Below are 27126 nucleotides of genomic sequence, written 5' to 3'. Positions count from 1 at the left end.
TGTGGCTGCTGGCTGAGGCCACTTACACCACACCAGGGCCTGTGGCTGCTGGCTGAGGGCACTTACACCACACCAGTGCCTGTGGCTGCTGGCTGAGGTCACTTACACCACACCAGGGCATTAGTTGCTATTGAGGCCAATTACACCACACCAGGGTCTGTGACTCTTCCTCAGGCCACTTACACCACACCAGGGCCTGTGGCTGCTGGCTGAGGCCACTTACACCACACCAGGGCCTGTGGCTGCTGGCTGAGGCCACTTACACCACACCAGGGCCTGTGGCTGCTGGCTGAGGCCACATACACCACACCAGGGCCTTAGTTGCTATTGAGGCCAATTACACCACACCAGGGCCTGTGGCTCTTGCTCAGGCCACTTACTCCACACCAGGGCCTGTGGCTCTTGCTCAGGCCACTTACACCACACCAGGGCCTGTGGCTCTTGCTCAGGCCACTCATATCACACCAGGCCCTGTGCTTCTGGCCGAGGCCATCTTCACCAAACCAGGCCCTGTGCTGCTAGCTGTGGCCATGTACAACACACCAGGCCCTGTTCTGGTTCCTGAGGCCATCTTCAACAATCCAGGGCCTGTGCTGTTGGATAAATGCTAAACTGAGCCTTTGGGTTAGGGTATTATGCAAACATGCAGGTATGGTTATAGGATTGTCTTCGTAACTTCAGGTACTTGCCACCTAATCAGTTGAATCCATAAATTGAGACATTGTGCTGGGGCCAGCAGCTTACGGCCATACCACCCTGAGCACGCCCGACCTCGTCTGATCTCGGAAGCTAAGCAGGGCTGGGCTTGGTTAGTACTTGGATGGGAGACTTCCTTGGAATACCTAGTGCTGTAAGCCTTTCATTTTCATGTCATTGAACCGCTTTTGATCCAGAGAAGGGGTGTATTAAAAGACCAAAAGCAGCTGCCCATTAATGAGGGCACATTAACGACATTGCTTTTGGCTGTTTTCCAATGTCTTGTGCTGCTAGCTGATGCCACCTACACCACACCAGGTTCTGAGTGACCGGCTGGGGCCACTTACACCACATCAGGGCCTGTGGCTCTGGCTGAGGCCACTTACACCACACCAGGGCCTGTGGCTGCTGGCTGAGGCCACTTACACCACACCAGGGCCTGTGGCTGCTGGCTGAGGCCACTTACACCACACCAGGGCCTGTGGCTGCTGGCTGAGGCCACTTAAACCACACCAGGGCCTGTGGCTGCTGGCTGAGGCCACTTACACCACACAAGGGCCTGTGGCTGCTGGCTGAGGCCACTTACACCACACCAGGGCCTGTGGCTGCTGGCTGAGGCCACTTACACCACACAAGGGCCTGTGGCTGCTGGCTGAGGCCACCTACACCACACCAGGGCCTGTGGCTCTTGCTCAGGCCACTCATATCACACCAGACCCTGTGCTTCTGGCCAAGGCCATCTTCACCAAACCTGGCCCAGTGCTGCTTGCTGTGGCCATGTACAACACACCAGGCCCTGTGCTGCTGGCTGAGGCCACTTACACCACACCAGGGCCTTAGTTGCTATTGAGGCCACTTACACCACACCAGGGCCTTATTTGCTTCTGAGGCCACCTACACCACACCAGGGCATTAGTTGCTATTGAGGCCAATTACACCACACCAGGGTCTGTGACTCTTGCTCAGGCCACTTACACTACACCAGGGCCTGTGGCACTGGCTGAGTCCACTTACACCACACCAGGGCCTGTGGCTGCTGGCTGAGGCCACTTACACCACACCAGGGCCTGTGGCTGCTGGCTGAGGTCACTTACACCACACCAGGGCCTGTGGCTGCTGGCTGAGGGCACTTACACCACACCAGTGCCTGTGGCTTCTGGCTGAGGCCACTTACACCACACCAGGGCCTGTGGCTGCTGGCTCAGGCCACTTACACCACACCAGGGCCTGTGGCTGCTGGCTGAGGCCACTTACACCACACCAGGGCCTGTGGCTGCTGGCTGAGGCCACTTACACCACACCAGTGCCTGTGGCTGCTGGCTGAGGCCACTTACACCACACCAGGGCATTAGTTGCTATTGAGGCCCCTTACACCACACCAGGGTCTGTGGCTCTTGCTCAGGCCACTTACACCACACCAGGGCCTGTGTCACTGGCTGAGGCCACTTACACCACACCAGGGCCTGTGGCTCCTGGCTGAGGTCACATACACCACACCACGGCCTTATTTGCTTCTGAGGCCACTTACACCACACCAGGGCCTGTGGCTGCTGGCTGAGGCCACATACACCACACCAGGGCCTTAGTTGCTATTGAGGCCAATTACACCACACCAGGGCCTGTGGTCTTGCTCAGGCCACTTACACCACACCAGGGCCTGTGGCTCTTGCTCAGGCCACTTACACCACACCAGGGCCTGTGGCTCTTGCTCAGGCCATTCATATCACACCAGGCCCTGTGCTTCTGGCCGAGGCCATCTTCACCAAACCAGGCCCTGTGCTGCTAGCTGTGGCCATGTACAACACACCAGGCCCTGTTCTGGTTCCTGAGGCCATCTTCAACAATCCAGGGCCTGTGCTGTTGGATAAATGCTAAACTGAGCCTTTGGGTTAGGGTATTATGCAAACATGCAGGTATGGTTATAGGATTGTCTTCGTAACTTCAGGTACTTGCCACCTAATCAGTTGAATCCATAAATTGAGACATTGTGCTGGGGCCAGCAGCTTACGGCCATACCACCCTGAGCACGCCCGACCTCGTCTGATCTCGGAAGCTAAGCAGGGCTGGGCTTGGTTAGTACTTGGATGGGAGACTTCCTTGGAATACCTGGTGCTGTAAGCCTTTCATTTTCATGTCATTGAACCGCTTTTGATCCAGAGAAGGGGTGTATTAAAAGACCAAAAGCAGCTGCCCATTAATGAGGGCACATTAACGACATTGCTTTTGGCTCTTTTCCAATGTCTTGTGCTGCTAGCTGATGCCACCTACACCACACCAGGGCCTGAGTGACCGGCTGGGGCCACTTACACCACATCAGGGCCTGTGGCTCTGGCTGAGGCCACTTACACCACACCAGGGCCTGTGGCTGCTGGCTGAGGCCACTTACACCACACCAGGGCCTGTGGCTGCTGGCTGAGGCCACTTACACCACACCAGGGCCTGTGGCTGCTGGCTGAGGCCACTTACACCACACCAGGGCCTGTGGCTCTTGCTCAGGCCACTCATATCACACCAGGCCCTGTGCTTCTGGCCGAGGCCATCTTCACCAAACCAGGCCCTGTGCTGCTAGCTGTGGCCATGTACAACACACCAGGCCCTGTTCTGGTTCCTGAGGCCATCTTCAACAATCCAGGGCCTGTGCTGTTGGATAAATGCTAAACTGAGCCTTTGGGTTAGGGTATTATGCAAACATGCAGGTATGGTTATAGGATTGTCTTTGTAACTTCAGGTACTTGCCACCTAATCAGTTGAATCCATAAATTGAGACATTGTGCTGGGGCCAGCAGCTTACGGCCGTACCACCCTGAGCACGCCCGACCTCGTCTGATCTCGGAAGCTAAGCAGGGCTGGGCTTGGTTAGTACTTGGATGGGAGACTACCTGGTGCTGTAAGCCTTTCATTTTCATGTCATTGAACCGCTTTTGATCCAGAGAAGGGGTGTATTAAAAGACCAAAAGCAGCTGCCCATTAATGAGGGCACATTAACGACATTGCTTTTGGCTGTTTTCCAATGTCTTGTGCTGCTAGCTGATGCCACCTACACCACACCAGGGCCTGAGTGACCGGCTGGGGCCACTTACACCACATCAGGGCCTGTGGCTGCTGGCTGAGGCCACTTACACTACACCAGGGCCTGTGGCTGCTGGCTGAGGCCACTTACACCACACCAGGGCCTGTGGCTGCTGGCTGAGGCCACCTACACCACACCAGGGCCTTAGTTGCTATTGAGGCCAATTACACCACACCAGGGCCTGTGGCTCTTGCTCAGGCCACTTACACCACACCAGGGCCTGTGGCTGCTGGATGAGGCCACTTACACCACACCAGGGCATTAGTTGCTATTGAGGCCACTTACACCACACCAGGGCCTGTGGCTGCTGGCTGAGGCCACCTACACCACACCAGGGCATTAGTTGCTATTGAGGCCAATTACACCACACCAGGGTCTGTGGCTCTTGCTCAGGCCACTTACACCACACCAGGGCCTGTGGCACTGGCTGAGGCCACTTACACCACACCAGGACCTGTGGCTCTGGCTGAGGCCACTTACACCACACCAGGGCCTGTGGCTGCTGGCTGAGGCCACTTACACCACACCAGGGCCTGTGGCTGCTGGCTGAGGCCACTTACACCACACCAGGGCCTGTGGCTGCTGGCTGAGGCCACTTACACCACACCAGGGCCTGTGGCTTCTGGCTGAGGCCACTTACACCACACCAGGGCCTGTGGCTCTTGCTCAGGCCACTCACATCACAACAGGCCCTGCGCTTCTGGCCGAGGCCATCTTCACCAAACCAGGCCCTGTACTGCTAGCTGTGGCCATGTACAACACACCAGGCCCTGTGCTGGTTCCTGAGGCCATCTTCAACAATCCAGGGCCTGTGCTGTTAGATAAATGCTAAACTGAGCCTTTGGGTTAGGGTATTATGCAAACATGCAGGTATGGTTAAAGGATTGTCTTCGTAACTTCAGGTACTTGCCACCTAATCAGTTGAATCCATAAATTGAGACATTGTGCTGGGGCGAGCAGCTTACGGCCATACCACCCTGAGCACGCCCGACCTCGTCTGATCTCGGAAGCTAAGCAGGGCTGGGCTTGGTTAGTACTTGGATGGGAGACTACCTGGGAATACCTGGTGCTGTAAGCCTTTCATTTTCATGTCATTGAACCGCTTTTGATCCAGAGAAGGGGTGTATTAAAAGACCAAAAGCAGCTGCCCATTAATGAGGGCACATTAACGACATTGCTTTTGGCTGTTTTCCAATGTCTTGTGCTGCTAGCTGATGCCACCTACACCACACCAGGGCCTGAGTGACCGGCTGGGGCCACTTACACCACATCAGGGCCTGTGGCTGCTGGCTGAGGCCACTTACACCACACCAGGGCCTGTGGCTGCTGGCTGAGGCCACTTACACCACACCAGGGCATTAGTTGCTATTGAGGCCAATTACACCACACCAGGGTCTGTGGCTCTTGCTCAGGCCACTTACACCACACCAGGGCCTGTGGCACTGGCTGAGGCCACTTACACCACACCAGGGCCTGTGGCTGCTGGCTGAGGCCACCTACACCACACCAGGGCATTAGTTGCTATTGAGGCCAATTACACCACACCAGGGTCTGTGACTCTTGCTCAGGCCACTTAGACCACACCAGGGCCTGTGGCACTGGCTGAGGCCACTTACACCACACCAGGGCCTGTGGCTGCTGGCTGAGGCCACTTACACCACACCAGGGCCTGTGGCTGCTGGCTGAGGTCACTTACACCACACCAGGGCCTGTGGCTGCTGGCTGAGGGCACTTACACCACACCAGTGCCTGTGGCTTCTGGCTGAGGCCACTTACACCACACCAGGGCCTGTGGCTCTTGCTCAGGCCACTTACACCACACCAGTGCCTGTGGCTGCTGGCTGAGGCCACTTACACCACACCAGGGCCTGTGGCTGCTGGCTGAGGCCACTTACACCACACCAGGGCCTGTGGCTGCTGGCTGAGGGCACTTACACCACACCAGTGCCTGTGGCTGCTGGCTGAGGTCACTTACACCACACCAGGGCATTAGTTGCTATTGAGGCCAATTACACCACACCAGGGTCTGTGACTCTTCCTCAGGCCACTTACACCACACCAGGGCCTGTGGCTGCTGGCTGAGGCCACTTACACCACACCAGGGCCTGTGGCTGCTGGCTGAGGCCACTTACACCACACCAGGGCCTGTGGCTGCTGGCTGAGGCCACATACACCACACCAGGGCCTTAGTTGCTATTGAGGCCAATTACACCACACCAGGGCCTGTGGCTCTTGCTCAGGCCACTTACTCCACACCAGGGCCTGTGGCTCTTGCTCAGGCCACTTACACCACACCAGGGCCTGTGGCTCTTGCTCAGGCCACTCATATCACACCAGGCCCTGTGCTTCTGGCCGAGGCCATCTTCACCAAACCAGGCCCTGTGCTGCTAGCTGTGGCCATGTACAACACACCAGGCCCTGTTCTGGTTCCTGAGGCCATCTTCAACAATCCAGGGCCTGTGCTGTTGGATAAATGCTAAACTGAGCCTTTGGGTTAGGGTATTATGCAAACATGCAGGTATGGTTATAGGATTGTCTTCGTAACTTCAGGTACTTGCCACCTAATCAGTTGAATCCATAAATTGAGACATTGTGCTGGGGCCAGCAGCTTACGGCCATACCACCCTGAGCACGCCCGACCTCGTCTGATCTCGGAAGCTAAGCAGGGCTGGGCTTGGTTAGTACTTGGATGGGAGACTTCCTTGGAATACCTAGTGCTGTAAGCCTTTCATTTTCATGTCATTGAACCGCTTTTGATCCAGAGAAGGGGTGTATTAAAAGACCAAAAGCAGCTGCCCATTAATGAGGGCACATTAACGACATTGCTTTTGGCTCTTTTCCAATGTCTTGTGCTGCTAGCTGATGCCACCTACACCACACCAGGTTCTGAGTGACCGGCTGGGGCCACTTACACCACATCAGGGCCTGTGGCTCTGGCTGAGGCCACTTACACCACACCAGGGCCTGTGGCTGCTGGCTGAGGCCACTTACACCACACCAGGGCCTGTGGCTGCTGGCTGAGGCCACTTACACCACACCAGGGCCTGTGGCTGCTGGCTGAGGCCACTTAAACCACACCAGGGCCTGTGGCTGCTGGCTGAGGCCACTTACACCACACAAGGGCCTGTGGCTGCTGGCTGAGGCCACTTACACCACACCAGGGCCTGTGGCTGCTGGCTGAGGCCACTTACACCACACAAGGGCCTGTGGCTGCTGGCTGAGGCCACCTACACCACACCAGGGCCTGTGGCTCTTGCTCAGGCCACTCATATCACACCAGACCCTGTGCTTCTGGCCAAGGCCATCTTCACCAAACCTGGCCCAGTGCTGCTTGCTGTGGCCATGTACAACACACCAGGCCCTGTGCTGCTGGCTGAGGCCACTTACACCACACCAGGGCCTTAGTTGCTATTGAGGCCACTTACACCACACCAGGGCCTTATTTGCTTCTGAGGCCACCTACACCACACCAGGGCATTAGTTGCTATTGAGGCCAATTACACCACACCAGGGTCTGTGACTCTTGCTCAGGCCACTTACACTACACCAGGGCCTGTGGCACTGGCTGAGTCCACTTACACCACACCAGGGCCTGTGGCTGCTGGCTGAGGCCACTTACACCACACCAGGGCCTGTGGCTGCTGGCTGAGGTCACTTACACCACACCAGGGCCTGTGGCTGCTGGCTGAGGGCACTTACACCACACCAGTGCCTGTGGCTTCTGGCTGAGGCCACTTACACCACACCAGGGCCTGTGGCTGCTGGCTCAGGCCACTTACACCACACCAGGGCCTGTGGCTGCTGGCTGAGGCCACTTACACCACACCAGGGCCTGTGGCTGCTGGCTGAGGCCACTTACACCACACCAGTGCCTGTGGCTGCTGGCTGAGGCCACTTACACCACACCAGGGCATTAGTTGCTATTGAGGCCCCTTACACCACACCAGGGTCTGTGGCTCTTGCTCAGGCCACTTACACCACACCAGGGCCTGTGTCACTGGCTGAGGCCACTTACACCACACCAGGGCCTGTGGCTCCTGGCTGAGGTCACATACACCACACCACGGCCTTATTTGCTTCTGAGGCCACTTACACCACACCAGGGCCTGTGGCTGCTGGCTGAGGCCACATACACCACACCAGGGCCTTAGTTGCTATTGAGGCCAATTACACCACACCAGGGCCTGTGGTCTTGCTCAGGCCACTTACACCACACCAGGGCCTGTGGCTCTTGCTCAGGCCACTTACACCACACCAGGGCCTGTGGCTCTTGCTCAGGCCATTCATATCACACCAGGCCCTGTGCTTCTGGCCGAGGCCATCTTCACCAAACCAGGCCCTGTGCTGCTAGCTGTGGCCATGTACAACACACCAGGCCCTGTTCTGGTTCCTGAGGCCATCTTCAACAATCCAGGGCCTGTGCTGTTGGATAAATGCTAAACTGAGCCTTTGGGTTAGGGTATTATGCAAACATGCAGGTATGGTTATAGGATTGTCTTCGTAACTTCAGGTACTTGCCACCTAATCAGTTGAATCCATAAATTGAGACATTGTGCTGGGGCCAGCAGCTTACGGCCATACCACCCTGAGCACGCCCGACCTCGTCTGATCTCGGAAGCTAAGCAGGGCTGGGCTTGGTTAGTACTTGGATGGGAGACTTCCTTGGAATACCTGGTGCTGTAAGCCTTTCATTTTCATGTCATTGAACCGCTTTTGATCCAGAGAAGGGGTGTATTAAAAGACCAAAAGCAGCTGCCCATTAATGAGGGCACATTAACGACATTGCTTTTGGCTCTTTTCCAATGTCTTGTGCTGCTAGCTGATGCCACCTACACCACACCAGGGCCTGAGTGACCGGCTGGGGCCACTTACACCACATCAGGGCCTGTGGCTCTGGCTGAGGCCACTTACACCACACCAGGGCCTGTGGCTGCTGGCTGAGGCCACTTACACCACACCAGGGCCTGTGGCTGCTGGCTGAGGCCACTTACACCACACCAGGGCCTGTGGCTGCTGGCTGAGGCCACTTACACCACACCAGGGCCTGTGGCTCTTGCTCAGGCCACTCATATCACACCAGGCCCTGTGCTTCTGGCCGAGGCCATCTTCACCAAACCAGGCCCTGTGCTGCTAGCTGTGGCCATGTACAACACACCAGGCCCTGTTCTGGTTCCTGAGGCCATCTTCAACAATCCAGGGCCTGTGCTGTTGGATAAATGCTAAACTGAGCCTTTGGGTTAGGGTATTATGCAAACATGCAGGTATGGTTATAGGATTGTCTTTGTAACTTCAGGTACTTGCCACCTAATCAGTTGAATCCATAAATTGAGACATTGTGCTGGGGCCAGCAGCTTACGGCCGTACCACCCTGAGCACGCCCGACCTCGTCTGATCTCGGAAGCTAAGCAGGGCTGGGCTTGGTTAGTACTTGGATGGGAGACTACCTGGTGCTGTAAGCCTTTCATTTTCATGTCATTGAACCGCTTTTGATCCAGAGAAGGGGTGTATTAAAAGACCAAAAGCAGCTGCCCATTAATGAGGGCACATTAACGACATTGCTTTTGGCTGTTTTCCAATGTCTTGTGCTGCTAGCTGATGCCACCTACACCACACCAGGGCCTGAGTGACCGGCTGGGGCCACTTACACCACATCAGGGCCTGTGGCTGCTGGCTGAGGCCACTTACACTACACCAGGGCCTGTGGCTGCTGGCTGAGGCCACTTACACCACACCAGGGCCTGTGGCTGCTGGCTGAGGCCACCTACACCACACCAGGGCCTTAGTTGCTATTGAGGCCAATTACACCACACCAGGGCCTGTGGCTCTTGCTCAGGCCACTTACACCACACCAGGGCCTGTGGCTGCTGGATGAGGCCACTTACACCACACCAGGGCATTAGTTGCTATTGAGGCCACTTACACCACACCAGGGCCTGTGGCTGCTGGCTGAGGCCACCTACACCACACCAGGGCATTAGTTGCTATTGAGGCCAATTACACCACACCAGGGTCTGTGGCTCTTGCTCAGGCCACTTACACCACACCAGGGCCTGTGGCACTGGCTGAGGCCACTTACACCACACCAGGACCTGTGGCTCTGGCTGAGGCCACTTACACCACACCAGGGCCTGTGGCTGCTGGCTGAGGCCACTTACACCACACCAGGGCCTGTGGCTGCTGGCTGAGGCCACTTACACCACACCAGGGCCTGTGGCTGCTGGCTGAGGCCACTTACACCACACCAGGGCCTGTGGCTTCTGGCTGAGGCCACTTACACCACACCAGGGCCTGTGGCTCTTGCTCAGGCCACTCACATCACAACAGGCCCTGCGCTTCTGGCCGAGGCCATCTTCACCAAACCAGGCCCTGTACTGCTAGCTGTGGCCATGTACAACACACCAGGCCCTGTGCTGGTTCCTGAGGCCATCTTCAACAATCCAGGGCCTGTGCTGTTAGATAAATGCTAAACTGAGCCTTTGGGTTAGGGTATTATGCAAACATGCAGGTATGGTTAAAGGATTGTCTTCGTAACTTCAGGTACTTGCCACCTAATCAGTTGAATCCATAAATTGAGACATTGTGCTGGGGCGAGCAGCTTACGGCCATACCACCCTGAGCACGCCCGACCTCGTCTGATCTCGGAAGCTAAGCAGGGCTGGGCTTGGTTAGTACTTGGATGGGAGACTACCTGGGAATACCTGGTGCTGTAAGCCTTTCATTTTCATGTCATTGAACCGCTTTTGATCCAGAGAAGGGGTGTATTAAAAGACCAAAAGCAGCTGCCCATTAATGAGGGCACATTAACGACATTGCTTTTGGCTGTTTTCCAATGTCTTGTGCTGCTAGCTGATGCCACCTACACCACACCAGGGCCTGAGTGACCGGCTGGGGCCACTTACACCACATCAGGGCCTGTGGCTGCTGGCTGAGGCCACTTACACCACACCAGGGCCTGTGGCTGCTGGCTGAGGCCACTTACACCACACCAGGGCATTAGTTGCTATTGAGGCCAATTACACCACACCAGGGTCTGTGGCTCTTGCTCAGGCCACTTACACCACACCAGGGCCTGTGGCACTGGCTGAGGCCACTTACACCACACCAGGGCCTGTGGCTGCTGGCTGAGGCCACCTACACCACACCAGGGCATTAGTTGCTATTGAGGCCAATTACACCACACCAGGGTCTGTGACTCTTGCTCAGGCCACTTAGACCACACCAGGGCCTGTGGCACTGGCTGAGGCCACTTACACCACACCAGGGCCTGTGGCTGCTGGCTGAGGCCACTTACACCACACCAGGGCCTGTGGCTGCTGGCTGAGGTCACTTACACCACACCAGGGCCTGTGGCTGCTGGCTGAGGGCACTTACACCACACCAGTGCCTGTGGCTTCTGGCTGAGGCCACTTACACCACACCAGGGCCTGTGGCTCTTGCTCAGGCCACTTACACCACACCAGTGCCTGTGGCTGCTGGCTGAGGCCACTTACACCACACCAGGGCCTGTGGCTGCTGGCTGAGGCCACTTACACCACACCAGGGCCTGTGGCTGCTGGCTGAGGGCACTTACACCACACCAGTGCCTGTGGCTGCTGGCTGAGGTCACTTACACCACACCAGGGCATTAGTTGCTATTGAGGCCAATTACACCACACCAGGGTCTGTGACTCTTCCTCAGGCCACTTACACCACACCAGGGCCTGTGGCTGCTGGCTGAGGCCACTTACACCACACCAGGGCCTGTGGCTGCTGGCTGAGGCCACTTACACCACACCAGGGCCTGTGGCTGCTGGCTGAGGCCACATACACCACACCAGGGCCTTAGTTGCTATTGAGGCCAATTACACCACACCAGGGCCTGTGGCTCTTGCTCAGGCCACTTACTCCACACCAGGGCCTGTGGCTCTTGCTCAGGCCACTTACACCACACCAGGGCCTGTGGCTCTTGCTCAGGCCACTCATATCACACCAGGCCCTGTGCTTCTGGCCGAGGCCATCTTCACCAAACCAGGCCCTGTGCTGCTAGCTGTGGCCATGTACAACACACCAGGCCCTGTTCTGGTTCCTGAGGCCATCTTCAACAATCCAGGGCCTGTGCTGTTGGATAAATGCTAAACTGAGCCTTTGGGTTAGGGTATTATGCAAACATGCAGGTATGGTTATAGGATTGTCTTCGTAACTTCAGGTACTTGCCACCTAATCAGTTGAATCCATAAATTGAGACATTGTGCTGGGGCCAGCAGCTTACGGCCATACCACCCTGAGCACGCCCGACCTCGTCTGATCTCGGAAGCTAAGCAGGGCTGGGCTTGGTTAGTACTTGGATGGGAGACTTCCTTGGAATACCTAGTGCTGTAAGCCTTTCATTTTCATGTCATTGAACCGCTTTTGATCCAGAGAAGGGGTGTATTAAAAGACCAAAAGCAGCTGCCCATTAATGAGGGCACATTAACGACATTGCTTTTGGCTCTTTTCCAATGTCTTGTGCTGCTAGCTGATGCCACCTACACCACACCAGGTTCTGAGTGACCGGCTGGGGCCACTTACACCACATCAGGGCCTGTGGCTCTGGCTGAGGCCACTTACACCACACCAGGGCCTGTGGCTGCTGGCTGAGGCCACTTACACCACACCAGGGCCTGTGGCTGCTGGCTGAGGCCACTTACACCACACCAGGGCCTGTGGCTGCTGGCTGAGGCCACTTAAACCACACCAGGGCCTGTGGCTGCTGGCTGAGGCCACTTACACCACACAAGGGCCTGTGGCTGCTGGCTGAGGCCACTTACACCACACCAGGGCCTGTGGCTGCTGGCTGAGGCCACTTACACCACACAAGGGCCTGTGGCTGCTGGCTGAGGCCACCTACACCACACCAGGGCCTGTGGCTCTTGCTCAGGCCACTCATATCACACCAGACCCTGTGCTTCTGGCCAAGGCCATCTTCACCAAACCTGGCCCAGTGCTGCTTGCTGTGGCCATGTACAACACACCAGGCCCTGTGCTGCTGGCTGAGGCCACTTACACCACACCAGGGCCTTAGTTGCTATTGAGGCCACTTACACCACACCAGGGCCTTATTTGCTTCTGAGGCCACCTACACCACACCAGGGCATTAGTTGCTATTGAGGCCAATTACACCACACCAGGGTCTGTGACTCTTGCTCAGGCCACTTACACTACACCAGGGCCTGTGGCACTGGCTGAGTCCACTTACACCACACCAGGGCCTGTGGCTGCTGGCTGAGGCCACTTACACCACACCAGGGCCTGTGGCTGCTGGCTGAGGTCACTTACACCACACCAGGGCCTGTGGCTGCTGGCTGAGGGCACTTACACCACACCAGTGCCTGTGGCTTCTGGCTGAGGCCACTTACACCACACCAGGGCCTGTGGCTGCTGGCTCAGGCCACTTACACCACACCAGGGCCTGTGGCTGCTGGCTGAGGCCACTTACACCACACCAGGGCCTGTGGCTGCTGGCTGAGGCCACTTACACAACACCAGTGCCTGTGGCTGCTGGCTGAGGCCACTTACACCACACCAGGGCATTAGTTGCTATTGAGGCCCCTTACACCACACCAGGGTCTGTGGCTCTTGCTCAGGCCACTTACACCACACCAGGGCCTGTGTCACTGGCTGAGGCCACTTACACCACACCAGGGCCTGTGGCTCCTGGCTGAGGTCACATACACCACACCACGGCCTTATTTGCTTCTGAGGCCACTTACACCACACCAGGGCCTGTGGCTGCTGGCTGAGGCCACATACACCACACCAGGGCCTTAGTTGCTATTGAGGCCAATTACACCACACCAGGGCCTGTGGTCTTGCTCAGGCCACTTACACCACACCAGGGCCTGTGGCTCTTGCTCAGGCCACTTACACCACACCAGGGCCTGTGGCTCTTGCTCAGGCCATTCATATCACACCAGGCCCTGTGCTTCTGGCCGAGGCCATCTTCACCAAACCAGGCCCTGTGCTGCTAGCTGTGGCCATGTACAACACACCAGGCCCTGTTCTGGTTCCTGAGGCCATCTTCAACAATCCAGGGCCTGTGCTGTTGGATAAATGCTAAACTGAGCCTTTGGGTTAGGGTATTATGCAAACATGCAGGTATGGTTATAGGATTGTCTTCGTAACTTCAGGTACTTGCCACCTAATCAGTTGAATCCATAAATTGAGACATTGTGCTGGGGCCAGCAGCTTACGGCCATACCACCCTGAGCACGCCCGACCTCGTCTGATCTCGGAAGCTAAGCAGGGCTGGGCTTGGTTAGTACTTGGATGGGAGACTTCCTTGGAATACCTGGTGCTGTAAGCCTTTCATTTTCATGTCATTGAACCGCTTTTGATCCAGAGAAGGGGTGTATTAAAAGACCAAAAGCAGCTGCCCATTAATGAGGGCACATTAACGACATTGCTTTTGGCTCTTTTCCAATGTCTTGTGCTGCTAGCTGATGCCACCTACACCACACCAGGGCCTGAGTGACCGGCTGGGGCCACTTACACCACATCAGGGCCTGTGGCTCTGGCTGAGGCCACTTACACCACACCAGGGCCTGTGGCTGCTGGCTGAGGCCACTTACACCACACCAGGGCCTGTGGCTGCTGGCTGAGGCCACTTACACCACACCAGGGCCTGTGGCTGCTGGCTGAGGCCACTTACACCACACCAGGGCCTGTGGCTCTTGCTCAGGCCACTCATATCACACCAGGCCCTGTGCTTCTGGCCGAGGCCATCTTCACCAAACCAGGCCCTGTGCTGCTAGCTGTGGCCATGTACAACACACCAGGCCCTGTTCTGGTTCCTGAGGCCATCTTCAACAATCCAGGGCCTGTGCTGTTGGATAAATGCTAAACTGAGCCTTTGGGTTAGGGTATTATGCAAACATGCAGGTATGGTTATAGGATTGTCTTTGTAACTTCAGGTACTTGCCACCTAATCAGTTGAATCCATAAATTGAGACATTGTGCTGGGGCCAGCAGCTTACGGCCGTACCACCCTGAGCACGCCCGACCTCGTCTGATCTCGGAAGCTAAGCAGGGCTGGGCTTGGTTAGTACTTGGATGGGAGACTACCTGGTGCTGTAAGCCTTTCATTTTCATGTCATTGAACCGCTTTTGATCCAGAGAAGGGGTGTATTAAAAGACCAAAAGCAGCTGCCCATTAATGAGGGCACATTAACGACATTGCTTTTGGCTGTTTTCCAATGTCTTGTGCTGCTAGCTGATGCCACCTACACCACACCAGGGCCTGAGTGACCGGCTGGGGCCACTTACACCACATCAGGGCCTGTGGCTGCTGGCTGAGGCCACTTACACTACACCAGGGCCTGTGGCTGCTGGCTGAGGCCACTTACACCACACCAGGGCCTGTGGCTGCTGGCTGAGGCCACCTACACCACACCAGGGCCTTAGTTGCTATTGAGGCCAATTACACCACACCAGGGCCTGTGGCTCTTGCTCAGGCCACTTACACCACACCAGGGCCTGTGGCTGCTGGATGAGGCCACTTACACCACACCAGGGCATTAGTTGCTATTGAGGCCACTTACACCACACCAGGGCCTGTGGCTGCTGGCTGAGGCCACCTACACCACACCAAGGCATTAGTTGCTATTGAGGCCAATTACACCACACCAGGGTCTGTGGCTCTTGCTCAGGCCACTTACACCACACCAGGGCCTGTGGCACTGGCTGAGGCCACTTACACCACACCAGGACCTGTGGCTCTGGCTGAGGCCACTTACACCACACCAGGGCCTGTGGCTGCTGGCTGAGGCCACTTACACCACACCAGGGCCTGTGGCTGCTGGCTGAGGCCACTTACACCACACCAGGGCCTGTGGCTGCTGGCTGAGGCCACTTACACCACACCAGGGCCTGTGGCTTCTGGCTGAGGCCACTTACACCACACCAGGGCCTGTGGCTCTTGCTCAGGCCACTCACATCACAACAGGCCCTGCGCTTCTGGCCGAGGCCATCTTCACCAAACCAGGCCCTGTGCTGCTAGCTGTGGCCATGTACAACACACCAGGCCCTGTGCTGGTTCCTGAGGCCATCTTCAACAATCCAGGGCCTGTGCTGTTAGATAAATGCTAAACTGAGCCTTTGGGTTAGGGTATTATGCAAACATGCAGGTATGGTTAAAGGATTGTCTTCGTAACTTCAGGTACTTGCCACCTAATCAGTTGAATCCATAAATTGAGACATTGTGCTGGGGCGAGCAGCTTACGGCCATACCACCCTGAGCACGCCCGACCTCGTCTGATCTCGGAAGCTAAGCAGGGCTGGGCTTGGTTAGTACTTGGATGGGAGACTACCTGGGAATACCTGGTGCTGTAAGCCTTTCATTTTCATGTCATTGAACCGCTTTTGATCCAGAGAAGGGGTGTATTAAAAGACCAAAAGCAGCTGCCCATTAATGAGGGCACATTAACGACATTGCTTTTGGCTGTTTTCCAATGTCTTGTGCTGCTAGCTGATGCCACCTACACCACACCAGGGCCTGAGTGACCGGCTGGGGCCACTTACACCACATCAGGGCCTGTGGCTGCTGGCTGAGGCCACTTACACCACACCAGGGCCTGTGGCTGCTGGCTGAGGCCACTTACACCACACCAGGGCATTAGTTGCTATTGAGGCCAATTACACCACACCAGGGTCTGTGGCTCTTGCTCAGGCCACTTACACCACACCAGGGCCTGTGGCACTGGCTGAGGCCACTTACACCACACCAGGGCCTGTGGCTGCTGGCTGAGGCCACCTACACCACACCAGGGCATTAGTTGCTATTGAGGCCAATTACACCACACCAGGGTCTGTGACTCTTGCTCAGGCCACTTAGACCACACCAGGGCCTGTGGCACTGGCTGAGGCCACTTACACCACACCAGGGCCTGTGGCTGCTGGCTGAGGCCACTTACACCACACCAGGGCCTGTGGCTGCTGGCTGAGGTCACTTACACCACACCAGGGCCTGTGGCTGCTGGCTGAGGGCACTTACACCACACCAGTGCCTGTGGCTTCTGGCTGAGGCCACTTACACCACACCAGGGCCTGTGGCTCTTGCTCAGGCCACTTACACCACACCAGTGCCTGTGGCTGCTGGCTGAGGCCACTTACACCACACCAGGGCCTGTGGCTGCTGGCTGAGGCCACTTACACCACACCAGGGCCTGTGGCTGCTGGCTGAGGCCACTTACACCACACCAGGGCCTGTGGCTGCTGGCTGAGGTCACTTACACCACACCAGGGCATTAGTTGCTATTGAGGCCAATTACACCACACCAGGGTCTGTGACTCTTGCTCAGGCCACTTACACCACACCAGGGCCTGTGGCACTGGCTGAGTCCACTTACACCACACCAGGGCCTGTGGCTGCTGGCTGAGGCCACTTACACCACACCAGGGCCTGTGGCTGCTGGCTGAGGTCACTTACACCACACCAGGGCCTGTGGCTGCTGGCTGAGGGCACTTACACCACACCAGTGCCTGTGGCTTCTGCCTGAGGCCACTTACACCACACCAGGGCCTGTGGCTGCTGGCTGAGGCCACTTACACCACACAAGGGCCTGTGGCTGCTGGCTGAGGCCACCTACACCACACCAGGGCCTGTGGCTCTTGCTCAGGCCACTCATATCACACCAGACCCTGTGCTTCTGGCCGAGGCTATCTTCACCAAACCTGGCCCTGTGCTGCTTGCTGTGGCCATGTACAACACACCAGGCCCTGTGCTGGTTCCAGAGGCCATCTTCAACAATCCAGGGCCTGTGCTGTTAGATAAATGCCAAACTGAGCCTTTGGGTTATGGTATTATGCAAACATGCATGTATGGTTATAGGATTGTCTTCGTAACTTCAGGTACTTGCCACCTAATCAGTTGAATCCATAAATTGAGACATTGTGCTGGGGCCAGCAGCTTACGGCCATACCACCCTGAGCACGCCCGACCTCGTCTGATCTCGGAAGCTAAGCAGGGCTGGGCTTGGTTAGTACTTGGATGGGAGACTGCCTGGGAATACCTGGTGCTGTAAGCCTTTCATTTTCATGTCATTGAACCGCTTTTGATCCAGAGAAGGGGTGTATTAAAAGACCAAAAGCAGCTGCCCATTAATGAGGGCACATTAACGACATTGCTTTTGGCTCTTTTCCAATGTCTTGTGCTGCTAGCTGATGCCACCTACACCACACCAGGGCCTGAGTGACCGGCTGGGGCCACTTACACCACATCAGGGCCTGTGGCTCTGGCTGAGGCCACTTACACCACACCAGGGCCTGTGGCTGCTGGCTGAGGCCACTTACACCACACCAGGGCCTGTGGCTGCTGGCTGAGGCCACCTACACCACACCAGGGCCTTAGTTGCTATTGAGGCCACTTACACCACACCAGGGCCTGTGGCTGCTGGCTGAGGCCACATACACCACAACACGGCCTTATTTGCTTCTGAGGCCACTTACACCACACCAGGGCCTGTGGCTGCTGGCTGAGGCCACATACACCACACCAGGGCCTTAGTTGCTATTGAGGCCAATTACACCACACCAGGGCCTGTGGCTCTTGCTCAGGCCACTTACAAAACACCAGGGCCTGTGGCTGCTGGCTGAGGCCACTTACACCACACCAGGGCCTGTGGCTGCTGGCTGAGGCCACTTACACCACACCACGGCCTTAGTTGCTATTGAGGCCACTTACACCACACCAGGGCCTGTGGCTGCTGGCTGAGGCCACATACACCACACCACGGCCTTATTTGCTTCTGAGGCCACTTACACCACACCAGGGCCTGTGGCTGCTGGCTGAGGCCACATACACCACACCAGGGCCTTAGTTGCTATTGAGGCCACTTACTCCACACCAGGGCCTGTGGCACTGGCTGAGGCCACTTACACCACACCAGGGCCTTAGTTGCTATTGAGGCCAATTACACCACACCAGGGTCTGTGGCTCTTGCTCAGGCCACTTACACCACACCAGGGCCTGTGGCTGCTGGCTGAGGCCACTTACACCACACCAGGGCATTAGTTGCTATTGAGGCCACCTACACCACACCAGGGCATTAGTTGCTATTGAGGCCAATTACACCACACCAGGGTCTGTGGCTCTTGCTCAGGCCACTTACACCACACCAGGGCCTGTGGCACTGGCTGAGGCCACTTACACCACACCAGGGCCTGTGGCTCTGGCTGAGGCCACTTACACCACACCAGGGCCTGTGGCTGCTGGCTGAGGCCACTTACACCACACCAGGGCCTGTGGCTGCTGGCTGAGGCCACTTACACCACACCAGGGCCTTAGTTGCTATTGAGGCCAATTACACCACACCAGGGTCTGTGACTCTTGCTCAGGCCACTTACACCACACCAGGGCCTGTGGCACTGGCTGAGGCCACTTACACCACACCAGGGCCTGTGGCTGCTGGCTGAGGCCACTTACACCACACCAGGGCCTGTGGCTGCTGGCTGAGGCCACTTACACCACACCAGGGCCTGTGGCTCCTGGCTGAGGCCACATACACCACACCACGGCCTTATTTGCTTCTGAGGCCACTTACACCACACCAGGGCCTGTGGCTCTTGCTCAGGCCACTTACTCCACACCAGGGCCTGTGGCTCTTGCTCAGGCCACTTACACCACACCAGGGCCTGTGGCTCTTGCTCAGGCCACTTACACCACACCAGGGCCTGTGGCTCTTGCTCAGGCCACTCATATCACACCAGGCCCTGTGCTTCTGGCCGAGGCCATCTTCACCAAACCAGGCCCTGTGCTGCTAGCTGTGGCCATGTACAACACACCAGGCCCTGTTCTGGTTCCTGAGGCCATCTTCAACAATCCAGGGCCTGTGCTGTTGGATAAATGCTAAACTGAGCCTTTGGGTTAGGGTATTATGCAAACATGCAGGTATGGTTATAGGATTGTCTTCGTAACTTCAGGTACTTGCCACCTAATCACTTGAATCCATAAATTGAGACATTGTGCTGGGGCCAGCAGCTTACGGCCATACCACCCTGAGCACGCCCGACCTCGTCTGATCTCGGAAGCTAAGCAGGGCTGGGCTTGGTTAGTACTTGGATGGGAGACTTCCTTGGAATACCTGGTGCTGTAAGCCTTTCATTTTCATGTCATTGAACCGCTTTTGATCCAGAGAAGGGGTGTATTAAAAGACCAAAAGCAGCTGCCCATTAATGAGGGCACATTAACGACATTGCTTTTGGCTCTTTTCCAATGTCTTGTGCTGCTAGCTGATGCCACCTACACCACACCAGGGCCTGAGTGACCGGCTGGGGCCACTTACACCACATCAGGGCCTGTGGCTCTGGCTGAGGCCACTTACACCACACCAGGGCCTGTGGCTGCTGGCTGAGGCCACTTACACCACACCAGGGCCTGTGGCTGCTGGCTGAGGCCACTTACACCACACCAGGGCCTGTGGCTGCTGGCTGAGGCCACTTACACCACACCAGGGCCTGTGGCTGCTGGCTGAGGCCACTTAAACCACACCAGGGCCTGTGGCTGCTGGCTGAGGCCACTTACACCACACAAGGGCCTGTGGCTGCTGGCTGAGGCCACTTACACCACACCAGGGCCTGTGGCTGCTGGCTGCTGGCTGAGGCCACCTACACCACACCAGGGCCTGTGGCTCTTGCTCAGGCCACTCATATCACACCAGACCCTGTGCTTCTGGCCAAGGCCATCTTCACCAAACCTGGCCCAGTGCTGCTTGCTGTGGCCATGTACAACACACCAGGCCCTGTGCTGCTGGCTGAGGCCACTTACACCACACCAGGGCATTAGTTGCTATTGAGGCCAATTACACCACACCAGGGTCTGTGACTCTTGCTCAGGCCACTTACACCACACCAGGGCCTGTGGCACTGGCTGAGTCCACTTACACCACACCAGGGCCTGTGGCTTCTGGCTGAGGCCACTTACACCACACCAGGGCCTGTGGCTGCTGGCTGAGGGCACTTACACCACACCAGTGCCTGTGGCTTCTGGCTGAGGCCACTTACACCACACCAGGGCCTGTGGCTGCTGGCTCAGGCCACTTACACCACACCAGGGCCTGTGGCTGCTGGCTGAGGCCACTTACACCACACCAGGGCCTGTGGCTGCTGGCTGAGGCCACTTACACCACACCAGTGCCTGTGGCTGCTGGCTGAGGCCACTTACACCACACCAGGGCATTAGTTGCTATTGAGGCCCCTTACACCACACCAGGGTCTGTGGCACTGGCTGAGGCCACTTACACTACACCAGGGCCTGTGGCTCTGGCTGAGGCCACTTACACCACACCAGGGCCTGTGGCTGCTGGCTGAGGCCACTTACACCACACCAGGGCCTGTGGCTGCTGGCTGAGGCCACTTACACCACACCAGGGCCTGTGGCTCCTGGCTGAGGTCACATACACCACACCACGGCCTTATTTGCTTCTGAGGCCACTTACACCACACCAGGGCCTGTGGCTGCTGGCTGAGGCCACATACACCACACCAGGGCCTTAGTTGCTATTGAGGCCAATTACACCACACCAGGGCCTGTGGCTCTTGCTCAGGCCACTTACTCCACACCAGGGCCTGTGGCTCTTGCTCAGGCCACTTACTCCACACCAGGGCCTGTGGCTCTTGCTCAGGCCACTTACACCACACCAGGGCCTGTGGCTCTTGCTCAGGCCACTTACACCACACCAGGGCCTGTGGCTCTTGCTCAGGCCACTCATATCACACCAGGCCCTGTGCTTCTGGCCGAGGCCATCTTCACCAAACCAGGCCCTGTGCTGCTAGCTGTGGCCATGTACAACACACCAGGCCCTGTTCTGGTTCCTGAGGCCATCTTCAACAATCCAGGGCCTGTGCTGTTGGATAAATGCTAAACTGAGCCTTTGGGTTAGGGTATTATGCAAACATGCAGGTATGGTTATAGGATTGTCTTCGTAACTTCAGGTACTTGCCACCTAATCACTTGAATCCATAAATTGAGACATTGTGCTGGGGCCAGCAGCTTACGGCCATACCACCCTGAGCACGCCTGACCTCGTCTGATCTCGGAAGCTAAGCAGGGCTGGGCTTGGTTAGTACTTGGATGGGAGACTTCCTTGGAATACCTGGTGCTGTAAGCCTTTCATTTTCATGTCATTGAACCGCTTTTGATCCAGAGAAGGGGTGTATTAAAAGACCAAAAGCAGCTGCCCATTAATGAGGGCACATTAACGACATTGCTTTTGGCTCTTTTCCAATGTCTTGTGCTGCTAGCTGATGCCACCTACACCACACCAGGGCCTGAGTGACCGGCTGGGGCCACTTACACCACATCAGACCCTGTGGCTCTGGCTGAGGCCACTTACACCACACCAGGGCCTGTGGCTGCTGGCTGAGGCCACTTACACCACACCAGGGCCTTAGTTGCTATTGAGGCCAATTACACCACACCAGGGCCTTAGTTGCTATTGAGGCCAATTACACCACACCAGGGCCTGTGGCTGCTGGCTGAGGCCACTTACACCACACCAGGGCATTAGTTGCTATTGAGGCCACTTACACCACACCAGGGCCTGTGGCACTGGCTGAGGCCACTTACACCACACCAGGGCCTGTGGCTGCTGGCTGAGTCCACCTACACCACACCAGGGCATTAGTTGCTATTGAGGCCAATTACACCACACCAGGGTCTGTGACTCTTGCTCAGGCCACTTACGCCACACCAGGGCCTGTGGCACTGGCTGAGGCCACTTACACCACACCAGGGCCTGTGGCTGCTGGCTGAGACCACCTACACCACACCAGGGCATTAGTTGCTATTGAGGCCAATTACACCACACCAGGGTCTGTGGCTCTTGCTCAGGCCACTTACACCACACCAGGGCCTGTGGCACTGGCTGAGGCCACTTACACCACACCAGGGCCTGTGGCTGCTGGCTGAGGCCACCTACACCACACCAGGGCATTAGTTGCTATTGAGGCCAATTACACCACACCAGGGTCTGTGGCTCTTGCTCAGGCCACTTACACCACACCAGGGCCTGTGGCACTGGCTGAGGCCACTTACACCACACCAGGGCCTGTGGCTCTGGCTGAGGCCACTTACACCACACCAGGGCCTGTGGCTGTTGGCTGAGGCCACTTACACCACACCAGGGCCTGTGGCTGCTGGCTGAGGCCACGTACACCACACCAGGGCCTGTGGCTGCTGGCTGAGGCCACTTACACCACACCAGGGCCTGTGGCTGCTGGCTGAGGCCACTTACACCACACCAGTGCCTGTGGCTTCGGGCTGAGGCGACTTACACCACACCAGGGCCTGTGGCTCTTGCTCAGGCCACTCACATCACACCAGGCCCTGAGCTTCTGGCCGAGGCCATCTTCACCAAACCAGGCCCTGTGCTGCTAGCTGTGGCCATGTACAACACACCAGGCCCTATGCTGGTTCCTGAGGCCATCTTCAACAATCCAGGGCCTGTGCTGTTAGATAAATGCTAAACTGAGCCTTTGGGTTAGGGTATTATGCAAACATGCAGGTATGGTTAAAGGATTGTCTTCGTAACTTCAGGTACTTGCCACCTAATCAGTTGAATCCATAAATTGAGACATTGTGCTGGGGCCAGCAGCTTACGGCCATACCACCCTGAGCACGCCCGACCTCGTCTGATCTCGGAAGCTAAGCAGGGCTGGGCTTGGTTAGTACTTGGATGGGAGACTTCCTGGGAATACCTGGTGCTGTAAGCCTTTCATTTTCATGTCATTGAACCGCTTTTGATCCAGAGAAGGGGTGTATTAAAAGACCAAAAGCAGCTGCCCATTAATGAGGGCACATTAACGACATTGCTTTTGGCTGTTTTCCAATGTCTTGTGCTGCTAGCTGATGCCACCTACACCACACCAGGGCCTGAGTGACCGGCTGGGGCCACTTACACCACATCAGGGCCTGTGGCTGCTGGCTGAGGCCACTTACACCACACCAGGGCCTGTGGCTGCTGGCTGAGGCCACTTACACCACACCAGGGCCTGTGGCTGCTGGCTGAGGCCACCTACACCACACCAGGGCCTTAGTTGCTATTGACGCCAATTACACCACACCAGGGTCTGTAGCTCTTGCTCAGGCCACTTACACCACACCAGGGCCTGTGGCTGCTGGCTGAGGCCACTTACACCACACCAGGGCCTGTGGCTGCTGGCTGAGGCCACTTACACCACACCAGGGCCTGTGGCTGCTGGCTGAGGCCACTTACACCACACAATGGCCTGTGGCTGCTGGCTGAGGCCACCTACACCACACCAGGGCCTGTGGCTTCTGGTTGAGGCCACTTACACCACACCAGGGCCTGTGGCTCTTGCTCAGGCCACTCATATCACACCAGACCCTGTGCTTCTGGCCAAGGCCATCTTCACCAAACCTGGCCCAGTGCTGCTTGCTGTGGCCATGTACAAGACACAAGGCCCTGTGCTGCTGGCTGAGGCCACTTACACCACACCAGGGCCTTATTTACTTCTGAGGCCACTTACACCACACCAGGGCCTGTGGCTCCTGGCTGAGGCCACATACACAACACCAGGGCCTTAGTTGCTATTGAGGCCAATTACACCACACCAGGGCCTGTGGCACTGGCTGAGGCCACTTACACCACACCAGGGCCTGTGGCTGCTGGCTGAGGCCACTTACACCACACAAGGGCCTGTAGCTGCTGGCTGAGGCCACCTACACCACACCAGGGCCTGTGGCTGCTGGCTGAGGCCACCTACACCACACCAGGGCATTAGTTGCTATTGAGGCCAATTACACCACACCAGGGTCTGTGGCTCTTGCTCAGGCCACTTACACCACACCAGGGCCTGTGGCACTGGCTGAGGCCACTTACACCACACCAGGGCCTGTGGCTGCTGGCTGAGGCCACTTACACCACACCAGGGCCTGTGGCTGCTGGATGAGGCGACTTACACCACACCAAGGCCTGTGGCTGCTGGCTGAGGCCACTTACACCACACCAGGGCCTTAGTTGCTATTGAGGCCACTTACACCACACCAGGGCCTGTGGCTGCTGGCTGTGGCCATGTACACCACACCAGGGCCTGTGGCTGCTGGCTGAGGCCACATACACCACCCCAGGGCCTTAGTTGCTATTGAGGCCAATTACACCACACCAGGGCCTGTGGCACTGGCTGAGGCCACTTACACCACACCAGGGCCTGTGGCTGCTGGCTGAGGCCACCTACACCACACCAGGGCATTAGTTGCTATTGAGGCCAATTACACCACACCAGGGTCTGTGGCTCTTGCTCAGGCCACTTACACCACACCAGGGCCTGTGGCACTGGCTGAGGCCACTTACACCACACCAGGGCCTGTGGCTCTGGCTGAGGCCACTTACACCACACCAGGGCCTGTGGCTGCTGGCTGAGGCCACTTACACCACACCAGGGCCTGTGGCTGCTGGCTGAGGCGACTTACACCACACCAGGGCCTGTGGCTCTTGCTCAGGCCACTCACATCACACCAGGCCCTGCGCTTCTGGCCGAGGCCATCTTCACCAAACCAGGCCCTGTGCTGCTAGCTGTGGCCATGTACAACACACCAGGCCCTGTGCTGGTTCCTGAGGCCATCTTCAACAATCCAGGGCCTGTGCTGTTAGATAAATGCTAAACTGAGCCTTTGGGTTAGGGTATTATGCAAACATGCAGGTATGGTTAAAGGATTGTCTTCGTAACTTCAGGTACTTGCCACCTAATCAGTTGAATCCATAAATTGAGACATTGTGCTGGGGCCAGCAGCTTACGGCCATACCACCCTGAGCACGCCCGACCTCGTCTGATCTCGGAAGCTAAGCAGGGCTGGGCTTGGTTAGTACTTGGATGGGAGACTGCCTGGGAATACCTGGTGCTGTAAGCCTTTCATTTTCATGTCATTGAACCGCTTTTGATCCAGAGAAGGGGTGTATTAAAAGACCAAAAGCAGCTGCCCATTAATGAGGGCACATTAACGACATTGCTTTTGGCTGTTTTCCAATGTCTTGTGCTGCTAGCTGATGCCACCTACACCACACCAGGGCCTGAGTGACCGGCTGGGGCCACTTACACCACATCAATGCCTGTGGCTGCTGGCTGAGGCCACTTACACCACACCAGGGCCTGTGGCTGCTGGCTGAGGCCACTTACACCACACCAGGGCATTAGTTGCTATTGAGGCCAATTACACCACACCAGGGTCTGTGGCTCTTGCTCAGGCCACTTACACCACACCAGGGCCTGTGGCTGCTGGCTGAGGCCACTTACACCACACCAGGGCCTGTGGCTGCTGGATGAGGCGACTTACACCACACCAAGGCCTGTGGCTGCTGGCTGAGGCCACTTACACCACACCAGGGCCTTAGTTGCTATTGAGGCCACTTACACCACACCAGGGCCTGTGGCTGCTGGCTGTGGCCATGTACACCACACCAGGGCCTGTGGCTGCTGGCTGAGGCCACATACACCACCCCAGGGCCTTAGTTGCTATTGAGGCCAATTACACCACACCAGGGCCTGTGGCACTGGCTGAGGCCACTTACACCACACCAGGGCCTGTGGCTGCTGGCTGAGGCCACTTACACCACACCAGGGCCTGTGGCTGCTGGCTGAGGACACTTACACCACACCAGGGCCTGTGGCTCTGGCTCAGGCCACTCATATCACACCAGACCCTGTGCTTCTGGCCGAGGCCATCTTCACCCAACCAGGCCCTGTGCTGCTAGCTGTGGCCATGTACAACACACCAGGCCCTGTGCTGGTTCCAGAGGCCATCTTCAACAATCCAGGGCCTGTGCTGTTGGATAAATGCCAAACTGAGCCTTTGGGTTAGGGTATTATGCAAACATGCAGTTATGGTTATAGGATTGTCTTCGTAACTTCAGGTACTTGCCACCTAATCACTTGAATCCATAAATTGAGACATTGTGCTGGGGCCAGCAGCTTACGGCCATACCACCCTGAGCACGCCCGACCTCGTCTGATCTCGGAAGCTAAGCAGGGCTGGGCTTGGTTAGTACTTGGATGGGAGACTGCCTGGGAATACCTGGTGCTGTAAGCCTTTCATTTTCATGTCATTGAACTGCTTTTGATCCAGAGAAGGGGTGTATTAAAAGACCAAAAGCAGCTGCCCATTAATGAGGGCACATTAACGACACTGCTTTTGGCTGTTTTCCAATGTCTTGTGCTGCTAGCTGATGCCACCTACACCACACCAGGGCCTGAGTGACCGGCTGGGGCCACTTACACCACATCAGGGCCTGTGGCTCTGGCTGAGGCCACTTACACCACACCAGGGCTTGTGGCTGCTGGATGAGGCGACTTACACCACACCAAGGCCTGTGGCTGCTGGCTGAGCCCACCTA

At 56.9% G+C, this 27126-nt stretch overlaps 15 non-coding genes and 3 pseudogenes across 15 annotated transcripts; all 18 read left to right on the top strand.

Moving 5' to 3' along the window:
- The first annotated feature begins 738 nt into the window (after positions 1-738).
- LOC145426577 (5S ribosomal RNA) lies at positions 739-857 on the top strand. The gene has a single exon (XR_013907287.1). It is a non-coding gene; the product is annotated as a 5S ribosomal RNA (ribosomal RNA).
- A 1841-nt stretch (positions 858-2698) lies between these two features.
- Positions 2699-2817, top strand: LOC145426708 (5S ribosomal RNA). The gene has a single exon (XR_013907420.1). It is a non-coding gene; the product is annotated as a 5S ribosomal RNA (ribosomal RNA).
- Positions 2818-3481: 664 nt separating this feature from the next.
- LOC145427486 (5S ribosomal RNA) lies at positions 3482-3590 on the top strand (annotated as a pseudogene).
- Positions 3591-4725: 1135 nt separating this feature from the next.
- Positions 4726-4844, top strand: LOC145427000 (5S ribosomal RNA). Its single transcript, XR_013907723.1, has one exon. It is a non-coding gene; the product is annotated as a 5S ribosomal RNA (ribosomal RNA).
- Positions 4845-6373: 1529 nt separating this feature from the next.
- Positions 6374-6492, top strand: LOC145426576 (5S ribosomal RNA). Its single transcript, XR_013907286.1, has one exon. It is a non-coding gene; the product is annotated as a 5S ribosomal RNA (ribosomal RNA).
- A 1841-nt stretch (positions 6493-8333) lies between these two features.
- Positions 8334-8452, top strand: LOC145426707 (5S ribosomal RNA). Its single transcript, XR_013907419.1, has one exon. It is a non-coding gene; the product is annotated as a 5S ribosomal RNA (ribosomal RNA).
- Positions 8453-9116: 664 nt separating this feature from the next.
- Positions 9117-9225, top strand: LOC145427484 (5S ribosomal RNA; annotated as a pseudogene).
- Positions 9226-10360: 1135 nt separating this feature from the next.
- On the top strand, positions 10361-10479 carry LOC145426989 (5S ribosomal RNA). Its single transcript, XR_013907712.1, has one exon. It is a non-coding gene; the product is annotated as a 5S ribosomal RNA (ribosomal RNA).
- Positions 10480-12008: 1529 nt separating this feature from the next.
- Positions 12009-12127, top strand: LOC145426575 (5S ribosomal RNA). Its single transcript, XR_013907285.1, has one exon. It is a non-coding gene; the product is annotated as a 5S ribosomal RNA (ribosomal RNA).
- A 1841-nt stretch (positions 12128-13968) lies between these two features.
- LOC145426706 (5S ribosomal RNA) lies at positions 13969-14087 on the top strand. The gene has a single exon (XR_013907418.1). It is a non-coding gene; the product is annotated as a 5S ribosomal RNA (ribosomal RNA).
- Positions 14088-14751: 664 nt separating this feature from the next.
- LOC145427483 (5S ribosomal RNA) lies at positions 14752-14860 on the top strand (annotated as a pseudogene).
- Positions 14861-15995: 1135 nt separating this feature from the next.
- Positions 15996-16114, top strand: LOC145426978 (5S ribosomal RNA). Its single transcript, XR_013907701.1, has one exon. It is a non-coding gene; the product is annotated as a 5S ribosomal RNA (ribosomal RNA).
- Positions 16115-17686: 1572 nt separating this feature from the next.
- Positions 17687-17805, top strand: LOC145427874 (5S ribosomal RNA). The gene has a single exon (XR_013908416.1). It is a non-coding gene; the product is annotated as a 5S ribosomal RNA (ribosomal RNA).
- Positions 17806-19756: 1951 nt separating this feature from the next.
- On the top strand, positions 19757-19875 carry LOC145426705 (5S ribosomal RNA). The gene has a single exon (XR_013907417.1). It is a non-coding gene; the product is annotated as a 5S ribosomal RNA (ribosomal RNA).
- A 1891-nt stretch (positions 19876-21766) lies between these two features.
- LOC145427097 (5S ribosomal RNA) lies at positions 21767-21885 on the top strand. Its single transcript, XR_013907821.1, has one exon. It is a non-coding gene; the product is annotated as a 5S ribosomal RNA (ribosomal RNA).
- Positions 21886-23369: 1484 nt separating this feature from the next.
- On the top strand, positions 23370-23488 carry LOC145426888 (5S ribosomal RNA). The gene has a single exon (XR_013907609.1). It is a non-coding gene; the product is annotated as a 5S ribosomal RNA (ribosomal RNA).
- A 2039-nt stretch (positions 23489-25527) lies between these two features.
- On the top strand, positions 25528-25646 carry LOC145427873 (5S ribosomal RNA). The gene has a single exon (XR_013908415.1). It is a non-coding gene; the product is annotated as a 5S ribosomal RNA (ribosomal RNA).
- A 1057-nt stretch (positions 25647-26703) lies between these two features.
- On the top strand, positions 26704-26822 carry LOC145427872 (5S ribosomal RNA). The gene has a single exon (XR_013908414.1). It is a non-coding gene; the product is annotated as a 5S ribosomal RNA (ribosomal RNA).
- The last annotated feature ends 304 nt before the right edge of the window (positions 26823-27126 follow it).

Source organism: Astatotilapia calliptera, chromosome 3, assembly GCF_964374335.1.
Source record: "Astatotilapia calliptera chromosome 3, fAstCal68.1, whole genome shotgun sequence".
Taxonomy (NCBI): Eukaryota; Metazoa; Chordata; class Actinopteri; order Cichliformes; family Cichlidae; genus Astatotilapia; species Astatotilapia calliptera.
This window is presented reverse-complemented; position numbering and strand designations above follow the sequence as displayed.